Source organism: Dreissena polymorpha, chromosome 4 (assembly GCF_020536995.1).
Source record: "Dreissena polymorpha isolate Duluth1 chromosome 4, UMN_Dpol_1.0, whole genome shotgun sequence".
Lineage (NCBI taxonomy): Eukaryota > Metazoa > Mollusca > Bivalvia > Myida > Dreissenidae > Dreissena > Dreissena polymorpha.
Genome location: NC_068358.1, coordinates 28,731,471 through 28,744,933, shown reverse-complemented (window position 1 = coordinate 28,744,933; position 13,463 = coordinate 28,731,471). Strand labels below are relative to the sequence as shown.

The 13,463-nt window shown below is 36.9% G+C and overlaps 1 long non-coding RNA gene across 1 annotated transcript in view; it reads right to left on the bottom strand.

Annotated features, from left to right (window-relative positions):
• LOC127879681 (uncharacterized) overlaps positions 1 to 12,178 on the bottom strand; it is a 19,157-nt gene extending 6,979 nt beyond the window's left edge. The window contains exons 1-2 of the long non-coding RNA XR_008049203.1: positions 10,742 to 12,178; positions 8,919 to 9,047 (exon numbers count right to left, since the gene is read on the bottom strand). This is a non-coding gene — a long non-coding RNA (uncharacterized LOC127879681). The remainder of the gene's footprint in view (positions 1 to 8,918; positions 9,048 to 10,741) is intronic.
• Between the last annotated feature and the right edge of the window lie 1,285 nt (positions 12,179 to 13,463).

The following is a 13,463-nucleotide window of genomic DNA, read 5'->3' as shown; positions in this document are numbered from 1 at the left end:
GGATTTTCCTTTAGATGACACTACGGCGAAAGCTGCCGTCCCCGATAAGCCTGTGTTGACTGTCTAAAATTGTTTTTCTGCCTAGCTGTCTTATCCATGTTTTTGCGTTTCTCAGCCTTTGTAATTGTCCTTCACATCTTGAAAGCCCAAATAAATAAATGTCATTTTACAATTTCTTGAAAAACAACGGCGCGAACAAGAAAAAAGTGCAATTTACAAATATCGACTAAATTACATTAACATATTATCTAATTTACTTTTTATATTGGGTCTTTTCTTAACAAAGGGCGAACGAAGTATTTAATTATTTGCCATACGCCAGTTGATAATAACCAAATGCCATTTGCTGATTCGTATGGATGTTTGCTGATTTCTAGTTGCTATGTGCCTCTTAAACCAGTTTATTTTTTTATTAGCAATAAGCATATGGCATACAGTAATTGATAATACGCAACTGGTATATAGCAACTAGTAATTGACAATAGCAAATCGCATAACACAGTTCAAGTAAAAATAAACCTAACAAGATATGTGTTTGTCAGAAACACATGTCCCCTTCTGCGCCGCTTTGATTTTTTTGTTTGACCTTTGGCCTTGAAGGGTTACCTTGATCTTTCACCATTCAAAATGTGCGGCTCCATGAGATACACATGCATGTCAAATATCAAGTTGGTATCTTCAATATTGCCAAAGTATTAATAAAATGAGCGATTTTGGCCACATATACTTGACCTCTGACCTTGAAGGATGACCTTGGCCTTTCACCACTCAAAATGTGCGGCTCCATGAGATACACATGCATGCCAAATATCAAGTTGGTATCTTCAATATTGCCAAAGTATTCATAAAATGAGCGATTTTGGCCACATATATTTGACTTCTGACCATGAAACTTCAAAATATGCATAACTTTTGAGACAAAAGACTTTGACAATATTTCTTATCAGGTAATTCAATCTAAATCAGTTAATGCTGCCTTATGAGAAAGGATTAAAACACGGAAATGCCAAACTTAAAATTGGGACTTTGCGGCAAGACGTCCATCATAACCACTTTCCAACAGTGAAATGGCATTTAGTACTTAGACCAAATGAAAAAACTTTCATTTATATGTGTATGACTGTCTAAATGTTTTCTAAAACATTTTAAGCACATCAAAATAAATATTCTGAGTTTACATATGGCTTTTAGGCTTCAGTCAAAATTTGTAAATGAGTGTCAATAAATGGGACCAGAAATCATATTAGCTGCTCATGCAGAAATAGGTTTTATGCCATTTGCAACATTTGTATTTACAGACAAGCCTGTACTGGTAAAGAGCTACCTTACCAGAGTAGGTCCCAAATATGACCTAAAAATTCCCAGTTGAAGGATTCCAGATTATTATTTTTAATTTCAACATTTGTTCATCGGTAAACCTTAGTAAATATAATACCGAAAAAACCTCTTAATTATGAAGCATTTTTTAGCAAAACAACAACAACATTAATTACCCAATTTTATTCAAAACGCCCTGAATTTTCCGAATCAAAAGCGACCCAGCCCCGTTCCCAAAATGGTGCAAAAAACCACTGCCTGCTGTTTTAAAGGGGCCTTTTCACAGATTTTGTCATGTTTTGAAGTTTGTCATTAAATGCTTTATATTGATAAATGTAAACATTGGATCTAAAAAACTCTAGTAAAAAATCAAGATTAAAATTAACAAGGGCTGTTTGTAAAACATGCATGCCCCCCATATGGGCTGTCAGTTGTAGTGGCAGCCATTGTGTGAAAACGTTTTTTGTAAATGTGACCGTGACCTTTGACCTAGTGACTTGAAAATCAATAGGGTCATCTGCCAGTCATGATCAATGTACCTATGAAGTTTCATGATTCTAGGCGTAAGCATTCTTGAGTTATCATCCGGAAACCATTTTAAATATTGCAAAACTTTAACCAATGTTACAGTTTTAGACAAACACAATTAATGAATTACTGTGACCTTTACCTTTGACCTAGTGATCTGAAAATCAATAGGGGTCATCTGCCAGTCATGATCCATGTACCTATGAGGTTTCATGATCCTAGGCGTAAGTGTTCTTGAGTTATCATCTCGAAACCATTTTACTGTTTCGAGTCACTGTGACCTTAACCTTTGACCTATTGACCTGAAAATCTTTAGGAGTCATTTGCCAGTCATGATCAATGTACCTATGAAGTTTCATGATCCTGGGTGTAAGAATTCTTGAGTTATCATCCGGAAACCATTTTACTACTTTGCGTCACTGTGACCTTGACCTTTGACCTAGTGACCTGAAAATCAATACAGGTCATCTGCCAGTCATGACCAATATACCTATGAAGTTTTATGATACTAGGCCTAAGCGTTCTTGAGTTATCATCCGGAAACCATCTGGTGGACGGACGGACCGCCGACGGACCGACATGAGCAAAACAATATACCCCCTCTTCTTCGAAGGGGAGCATAAGAAAGGGAAAAAAGTAACCCTCAGCAGGGCTCAAACCACTGACCCTTGGAGTTCTGGAGTAAAAACCAATAAGACCGCTCGGCCATCCTGTCAAGTATATATGATAGACGTATTGTATACTTTAAATAAGCAATCTTCGTAGTTTCACATAATTGAACGACAACAACAGAACTCTCAAAATTATTCAATCGTTTCGCGTTGCAACGCTTTATAATTTTCAGGTTTTCAAATCGTCAAAAGATGCATATAATGGCTATATTTGGATTGGCGAGCTGGTTCGGCATTCCAGCCCGACATTTAGTTCGGCATCCGCATATAGTGTTGTATGCTTATTTTCGAATGGCGAGCTGGCTATACATTCCAGCTCGATATTCAGGTCGGAATTCGCATATAGTGTTGCATGCTTATTTTCGAATGTCGAGCTGGCTCGGCATTCCAGCTCGACATTCAGTTCGACATTCGGATATAGTTTTGTACAATACATTTTGAATGTCGAGCTGGCTCGGCATTCCAGCTCGACATTCAGTTCGACATTCGGAGATAGTGTTGTGCAATTTTTTTTTTTATGTCGAGCTGGCTCGGCATTCCAACTCGACAATCAGCTCGGCATTTGCATATATTGTTGTATGCTTATTTTTTAATGACGAGCTGGCTCGGCATTCCAGCTCGACATTCAGTTCGGCATTTGCATATAGTGTTATTTGATTATTTTCGAATGGCGAGCTGGCTCGGCATGCCAGCTCGACATTCAGGTCGGCATTCTTATATAGTGTTGTATGCCTTTTTGCGAATGGCAGGCTGGCTTGGCATTCCAGCTCGACATTCGGTTCGGCATTCGCATATAGTGTTGCATGCTTATTTTCGAATGTCGAGCTGGCTCGGCATTCCAGCTCGACATTCAATTGGACATTCGGAGATAGTGTTGTATGCTTATTTTCGAATGGCGAGCTGGCTTGGCATTCCAGCTCGACATTCAGTTCGGTATTTGCATATAGTGTTGTATGCTTATTTTTGAATGTCGAGCTGGCTCGGCATTCCAGCTCGACATTCAGTTCAAAATTCGGATATAGTGTTGTACAATAATTCTTAAATGTCGAGCTGACCGATGGCCGACCAACCGAAGACCGACGGACGTCCGACGGACGGGAGTGGGATAACCGATGGACGACCGACAGACAGATAAGGGACGACCGATGGACGACCGACGGACGGACAAGGGCAGACAATTGACGACCGATGGACGGCCAACAGTTGGACGAGAGACGACCGATGGACGGGAGAGGGATAACCGATGGACGACCGACAGACAGATAAGGGACGACCGATGGACGACCGACGGCGGACAAGGGCAAACAAGGGACGACCGATGGACGGCCAACAGTTTGACGAGGGACGACCGTTGGACAAGGGACGATCGATGGACGACATTCAAAAACAATGGTACAACACTATATCCGAATGTCGAACTGAATGTCGCGCTGGAATGCCGAGTCAGCTCGACATTCGAAAATAAGCATACAACACTATATGCGAATGCCGAACTGAATGTCGAGCTGGAATGCCAAGCCAGCTCGCCATTCGAAAATAAGCATACAACACTATCTCCGAATGTCCAATTGAACGTCGAGCTGGAATGCCGAGCCAGCTCGACATTCGAAAATAAGCATGCAACACTATATGCGAATGCCGAACAGAATGTCGAGCTGGAATGCCGAGCCAGCTAGACATTCAAAAAAATTGTTAAACACTATCTCCGAATGTCGAACTGAATGTCGAGCTGGAATGCCGAGCCAGCTCGACATTCAAAAACAATTGTACAACACTATATCCGAATCCCGAACTGAATGTCGAGCTGGAATGTCGAGCCAGCTCGACATTCGAAAATAAGCATACAACACTATATGCTATTGCCGAACTGAATGTCGAGCTGGAATGCAGAGCCAGCTCGACATTCGAAAATAAGCATACAACACTATATGCGAATGCCGATCTGAATGTCGAACTGGAATGCCGAGCAAGCTCGACATTCGAAAATAAGCATACAACACTATTTGCGAATGCCGAATTGAATGTCGAGATGGAGTGCCGAGCCAGCTCGACATTCAAAAACAATTATACAACACTATATCCGAATGTCGAACTGAATGTCGAGCTGGAATGCCGAGCCAGCTCGACATTCGAAAATAAGCAAACAACACTATATGCGAATGCCGAACTGAATGTCGAGCTGGAATGCCGAGCCAGCTCGCCATTCGAAAATAAGCATACAACACTATCTCCAGCTCGACATTCAAAAACAATTGTACAGCACTATTTCCGAATGTCGAACTGAATGTCGAGCTGGAATGCCGAGCCAGCTCGACATTCGAAAGAAGCATACAACACTATATGTGAATGCCGAACTGAATGTCGAGCTGGAATGCCGAGTCAGCTCGACATTCGAAAATAAGCATTCAACACTATAAGCGAATGCCGAACTGAATGTCGAGCTGGATTGCCGAGCCAGCTCGACATTCAAAAACAATTGTACAACACTTTATCCGAATGTCGAACTGAATGTCGAGCTGGCTCGAATGTCGAGCTGGAATGCCGAGCCAGCTCGACATTCGAAAATAAGCATACAACAGTATATGCGAATGCCGAACTGAATCTCGAGCTGGAATGCCGAGCCAGCTCGACATTCAAAAAAAATGTATAACACTATCTCCGAATGTCGAACTGAATGTCGATCTGGAATGCCGAGCCAGCTCGACATTCGAACATAAGCATACAGCACTCTGTCCGAATGTCGAACTGAATGTCGAGCTGGAATGCCGAGCCAGCTCGCCATTCGAAAATAAGCATACAACACTATATGCGAATGCCGAACTGAATGACGAGCTGGAATGCCGAGCCAGCCCGACATTCGAAAATAAGCATGAAACACTACATGCGAATGCCGAACTGAATGTCGAGCTGGAATGCCGAGCCAGCTCGACATTCAAAAAATTGTTCAACACTATATCCGAATGCCGAACTGTATTTCGATCTGTAATGCCAATCAAGCTCGACATTCGAAAATAAGCAAACAACACTATATGCGAATGCCGAACTGAATGTCGAGCTAGAATGCCGAGCCAGCTCGACATTCAAAAAAATTGTACAACACTATCTTCGAATGTCGAACTGAATTTCGAGCTGGAATGCCGAGCCAGCTCGACATTTGAAAATAAGCATATAACACTATCTCCGAATGTCGAACTGAACGTCGAGCTGGAATGCCGAGCCAGCTCGACATTCGAAAATAAGCATACAACACTATCTTCGAATGCCGAACTGAATGTCGAGCTGGAATGCCGAGCCAGCTCGCCATTCGAAAACAAGCATGTAACACTATATGCGAATGCCGAACTGAATGTCGAGCTGGAATGCCGAGCCAGCTCGACATTTGAAAATAAGCATGCAGCACTATATGCGAATGCCGACCTGAATGTCGAGCTTGAATGCCGAGCCAGCTCGCCGTTCGAAAATAAGCATAAAACACTATATCCGAATGTCGAACTGAATGTCGAGCTGGAATGCCGAGCCAGCTCGACATTCAAAAACAATTGTACAACACTATATCCGAATGTCGAACTGAATGTCGAGCTGGAATGCCGAGCCAGCTCGACATTCGAAAATAAGCATACATACGGAATATTACGCTAGTCAATTGTTCCAAGAGTTTGTATCACTCGAGTGGCTTGTGTGATGACGTATCACACGAGAGGCGGAGCCTCGAGTGTGATGCGAAATAGCACAAGCCACGAGAGTGATACAAACTCTTGGAACAATTGACTAGTGTAATATTCCTTTTATTATATACAACAACTAACGAAAACAGTTAAAAATTGTATTTTTTTCTTTAACAAAACTGACAAAACATTGACTGAAACGGTACGCCATAGTTTATTTAAGACGCGTATGAATACAATTTATGTAAATTAACGTCTAAACATTTGAACCGGGAAAACATTGGTTTCCGACGCTTACCTTAAGGCCATCGTTCATCCAATGTTTATAACAATTAAGTTGACAACTTAAATCCGATGTTTATAACAAAAACGTTGAAACAATATGCACTTCCACTCCTATTTTCCATGTCTTTATCGAAGCTTAGTTTAAACCACACTATTTTATTGTATTCCTATCGAAATATACATTTATGCATGATAAACACACACTCGAAAATACATTTTGAATTCGTTTGATGTTTTAACATATACTTAACTGTTAAAAAAACACCACGTCCGACAGGTCCTTAAATTCAATAGAGTTTAGATAAAACTATTGTGTTTCGTCGCAGAAATCACGTCACACGATGTACTACGTAATATATTTCGTAATATAAAATATTTCTATTTTCGGTGCGCGTAATGTGACGTCATTAAATGGGTCGAAGTAGTCCTGTCTACCTTGAAAGGGTGCTTTTTTGCATTATTGAGTTAAAATATGAAATAATTAAATCGAAAAATGTTCATAAAAAGTTTAATAAAAGTAAAATACTTTGGAGGAAGAAAAGAACAAACTAAAAAAGGTGAAATTCTTTTTAATTACATGTTCCTTTAAATGTCTTCTCAAATCTTAATTTAGGAAGTATAAATGCGACTAGATCAAGAGACAACACATTTTTTCAGAGCGCAGAATAATAAGGGCTTGTTACTTCAATAACAAAAGACAAGCGTATCAGTCACATGTGATGGTTGACTGGAGGCGAGTAAGTAGGGTCTAAAAATCCTTTTGAAAAATAACCACTTAAAAGCACCAGTGAGATGTGTGTTCACAGATTATTGTGTGACCATTACTTCTGTACTGTTTGTTTTACCTTATAAACAAATATAGTGTTGCCTGGACGCAAATTAGAAGCATGGTCAGGTCACCAAATAAAGCGAGCGCGTTGATATCGAGAAACCCATTGTTGAGATCCAAGACTGGTTTCACATTTTACTAATTTAGAACAAGAGTGCCAATGTGTGACCGTGAAACAATCTAATTTAGCGTCAGGTTTCCACTGTTGAATGTGAAGATGAACTCGAAGATGAAATCCGTTTTGGTACAGAAAAATTAAATAAAACATTACTTAAGTGTGTACGCGGTCCGACTAGCATACTTTGTAGAGCCATCGCCTTGATAGAAAGAGGTCCCGGTGTCGACTTACGGACTTATTGTTCCTTTATCACCTCATATTGACACTTGAAGTATCGTTTTATAATAATTGCTATATTTCCGGTGTCGCTAAGCAATTATAATCACACGGGTATACAGACCGTCGCATACGTAAGAACGCGCAAGTAGAAACAGTTTGTACACTCAGATAAGAAAATGGAATTAACACTAATCATGACAATACACCTGCCCAACAATAAATAAAGACCCATGACCTGCTACACATTCGTTTCAGTCTAAATTTTGTTTTATAGTTATAGTTCATTCCGTATCGATTATAAGATTTTTATATGTGTCAAATTGTCATACATTGATAAAAATATGTAACGATAACACAAAATAGGCAAGAAAATTATACATTGAAAACGAATGCAGCAAAGACAAATTAGCACCCCGAGCCGATTGTGACGAAGATATTTCGTACATATTTTGCTACAATAACCGAAGAATTCGTCTTTTAATTTAGGATCGGAGTTAGTGTTCGTGTTTCGTATGAATAGATATCGTTGCAGGAAATTAAAATGATCCGTAAAACTAAATTTAGATTCACATCGTACATGCATGATATACATGCTGGCGAATTCGACTGTACAGACATTTTTGATTTCAGAATTAAATATATGGCTTATTTACCATTTTGTAATATATATTCTTTTTTACTTTTATTTTACTTTTTATTGAAATATATGTAAAATAAGTTTTTTTACACATTTAAATAAATTAAAAAATATTTGACTAAATCGTTTAATCTCCCTTTAAATCGACATGTTAAATAAGAATTGCGATTAGCATATGCAAGCATGAGTATGATACACACCAATATAACAAATCCTTATAAAATTGACAAAATTCGTGAAATAAATCTAGCTGCAGAATTTAACATGTCAAAAGTAAGAGTAGTGATAGAAATATACAAAGGAATGTGTAATTCATACAAATACAATGAACACCACACTTAGAAAAGTATTGGCTCTAAAAAAGGAATTGCAACTATTTATATTGACAATAACAGTTGTATATGTCGGTATTGCAACTACAATTTGCGGCCTTAGTATAAGTGATGTCGCCTAGAAAGCTAACATTCTTCATATTTATCATTTACTGCAGTTGGAATGTATTTTTTTTTTCAAATATTCTCAAATCAATTTTTTAAAATATTACATAATTATACTTAACAATACAGTATATTAAAAGGAGAACTAACGAAGCAGATACAAATACAAATAAAAAAAAAACGGAAAAAACAAATAGCAAAAAATTACGTACCTGATTTGGTCAAAATGTTGTTGTTGTAGGGTAGTTCATAGTCTGCATTATTGCAGAGAACGGAAATCGTTTTGTAAACTAGCTGAGCTTCGGTTGCAACATGAAAATAAGATCCTCGGGGATCCGGCTCTGAAATAAAACAACCATTAGTTGATTTCATAAGAATATGTGTTTCTTTGTCAACATCATTGTCGCAATTATCATCATCATCATCATCATCATATCATCATTATAATCAACATAATCATCATAATCATCATCATCATATTCGTCTTCTTCTTCATAATTGTCATCACCATTATCATTCTCACAATAAACATTATAATCAGTATCATCATCATCACCACTAACATCGTTACTTCCATCACTATGATTTCACTCATCATCAATTTACAATAATCATCTTACCATCACAATCTTACCAATAAACGTCATCCCAATCGCTTTCTTACCGATCACCATTTTTTTTATCACTATCTTTCTATTTTAATGTTACCAATCATTTTCTTACAAATGACTATCTTACCAATAAAAATCTCGAATAAATTGCCATCTTAACAATCACCGTGTTACCAATGAACATCACGCCAAAATCTTTCCTATCACCATCTAACCAGTCACCATATTGCCCATCATTTTCTTACAAATCATTATGGTAGAGAGATATAAACTTGCAATCTGACCACACTTATTTTTCAGAACGTCTTGTTCGTAAGTTCTATGAGTCGTTCTATACAATCTTGAAAAACTTCACACATGTTAGGGCTCCTTTCAATTTCTATCCCTGATTTAACTAGCCACCATTGAACCAATCACCATCTTCCTAATCCCCATCTTGTCAATCATTATCTTACCAATCACTATGAAACAAATCATCACCTTACCAATTACTTTCTTACAAATGATTACAAATGAATTCTTAACGAATCACCATCTCATCAATCGACATCTTACAAAGCACTATATTACCAATACCGATCTTATAAATCATTATTTTACCAACAATCATCTTACAAAACAACATCGGATAAAGCCATATATTATTATCATCCCATATTTCTTACCATATATTATTATCACGTTATAACAAATCATTATATGTCAAATCATAATTCACGAAATGCTAACTTACGAATCATCCTCTTACAATTAAATATCTTAACAAACAACAATCTTACCAATCACCATATTACCAATAATTATTTTTCCAATAATTATCTGACCATTCATCATCTAACAAATCAACATCCACAAGTCACCGTTCACCAATCACCATTGTACTTATCACCATGTTACAATGCATTATTTTACCAGCCATCATCTTACCAATCAACATCCACAAATCACCGTGTTACCAATCACCATCTAACCTATCACCATTCATAATCTTTCCAATTATTCTCTAATTAATCAGTATCTCAACAATAGTAAGCTACCAATTTTATCTTACCAATCATCATCGTAACAAATCATTATCTCAAAAGTCACGATCTTACTAATCAACATTTACCAACTGCCTTCGTACCAATCTCAATTTTTCCTATCACTATACTACCAATACAAATCTTACTAGTCGTCATATTAGCAATCATTTTCTTATCAATCTTACTGTTGTAAATTGTATCTATCATCATCTAACCAATAATAATATTACCAATTCGTTTTAACCATACACCATGATTATAATCACCATCATGTCTATTTTTCTCCAAACACCGTCATGAAAACCTTTATTTTACTAATCACAAGATGTTCACATTTATAATTAAATACCGTTAATACAGTTCATTATCCATAAATTATAAAAGAAATTATTTGTTTACCTGTAGCTTTGTAGTAGACACTTTTAGTTTCCGATATTTTTCGGATGTCCAAGCACATGAGTACATAAAAAGGCGCCCAAAACATTGATATAGTTTCTGTAGATCTGCAAAATATATTAAGGGGTTAACATTTCTGTTCTGTTTTGAATGGCAACTGCAAGGGTCCAGTTTTCCTGATAATTATGTATAGTGCAATTGAAAAATCGTCAAGAAACTCATATCCTGAATGAGAAATCTCATCGTTTGAACCCATGTTAACTCAATTACGCTACGCTGATAAAGCAGTTAAAGCTAGCAAACATTCGTAGGCATGCATAAATAATGAGATATCGCACTAGTTTCCGTGTTCTATTCTGCAGGGAAATTCAACCAATGAAAAGATTCGTTTCCAAAACAGTTGCAATGCATTCCGGTTTCGCTTTGCCATGTTTACCATTATCCATAAGCTTTGTGTCATTTTATCGCGATACGCTCAATAGATAGAGAAAAGCTCGCTATTGGAAGCACAAGGCTAATTTGTTTGATATTTGATATAAGGTTTATACCACCGTATTGTTGTTCCATTACCAAGTAACTTTTAAATCGCCGTCCCCCTGGGTCACGTCTGGTACCCTCCTTAGTGGTATTTTAGAATGTATTGAAAACATTTCAAATTAAAACAAGCGGGTTAATCAGCAGTATGTTTGAGTTGAAATCCAATTGTGAACGCGTATCAAGATCTTTTTTTGGAATTTCATGTTGTTCGTTAGAATTGAATTATTAATTGAAGGGGCCTTTTCACGTTTTGGTAAATTGACAAAATTATAAAAAAAAAGTTGTGTCAGATTCGCACACTTTCGTTTTAATTATGATATTTGTGAGGAAACAGCAATACTGAACATTTACCATGCTCTTAAATAGCCATTATATGCATCGTTTGACGATGTAAAAACCTGAAAATAATAAAGCGTTGCAACGCGAAACGATTGAATAATTTGGAGAGTCTGTTGTTGTCGTTATATTTTATATTTAAATACAAGGATTGCTTATATAAAGAATAAAATACATTCCTCAATGTATGAGCACGGATGGCCGAGAGGTTTAAGTGGTAGACTTTTACTCCAGGACTCCATTGGTCAGGGGTTCGAGCCCTGATGAGGGTTACTTTTCTTTCTTTTTTTAGATTGTATTCATGATTATTTTACTGTAGCGTTTTAGATCCAATGTTAACGTTTATCAATATAAAGCATTTAGTGAAAAACTTCAATACATGCCAAAATCTGTGAAAAGGCCCCTTTAAGAAGTTATTTTGTTTATTATTATACTATATAAAGTTGTCTAAATAACAACAGCGATTGCTTAACACAATTCTGAAATTATGGTTAATATCATCGCTATGCACTTTGAGGTATTGAAACAAAACATATTTACATTTGAGCTTGCATTGAAGTGATTATCAACTTGCTTTTGAGTGAATCAATTATCTTATGTATTATTCAGGCATTTTAAGGTTAATGAACGCAAACAAAATCCGAACAGACGGACACATTTACCGCATTTACGTTTAAATAATTATTATTTCAAATACTCAATATACATTTAAAAAAAAATAATGTCAATTTAAATGTTACTTTACCGCTGCAAAATATGAACAGGTGTTAAGCATATAACATAATTCGGCTTACAATAATTAATGATATCTATAACGTGCGCCATACACGATTTAATACGACCCTCATTCTGCATTCGACCCAACTAGTAAATAATTTTCCGGACTACTTTTTCTGGAATGTGTGAATCAAAAATCATGAATCGCGCCGTTTTTGGACACACATTCAATTAATTATGATGACTCTTCAAGATATAAATTTAAAGTATACACAAAAGATATTTACAAAACATTAGTTGAAACAGCAGCCTTTTGAGCTGATATAGGGTTCAGGCGATATATATATATATAAATATATAAGCTTGTCAACATTTACATGTCTCTTACCTTTAAGCATAAATATATTAGAGTACCGTTACAAAGAATCAATAAGTTTTCTTTCTGGATGCGATGTTAATGGATTGAAACGCACTACAAAACGTATACTGTTAAAGTCACGTAAAACTCGTGCAAAACGTACACGAAAAAAAACTGAATGTAAATATAGGAAACAAACCGAGCGTTTTATTTATGGTAAGTTCACTTTCCCCTTCTTCTTACGAAACTGGAGATAATTTTTAGATCTGTTACTTGAAGTACTGCACTGATGGATAACCGTCGACTTTCGAATTTTTGGAAACAGTTTCCGAACATCATTTCAACAAAACGGCTTGAAAACCTTACTGATATAGAACTTGCAATAAACTTAAGTTTCCTTGCTGGCAAATCAAAGCTCGGTTTTATTGTTATGACAAGCAACACTTGGCAAAAGAGTTCTGCTCAACGATCTTAAGTTTGTTGCTAACGGCTGTGCTTTTTCTCATGTAGCATACTTTTCGTTGCCCCTACGACCTTCCTAAATGGAAAATTGCCTCTTCAAAAGAAATAACAAGATTCTTTACTTTATCTTCCACCTCTTTACTTCATATATAACTGCTGGGCCCGGTTGCTCAAAGCATCGTTAAGTCTTAATGGACCGTTAAATGATAACGGGCCTGTAAAAATCAGGGTTAGCGTTAACATTGGGTTGCTCAAAATAACGCTGGCTTTAAACGGCCAGTTTAACGTCAGTTTCTGCCGTTAACTTTAATTGAG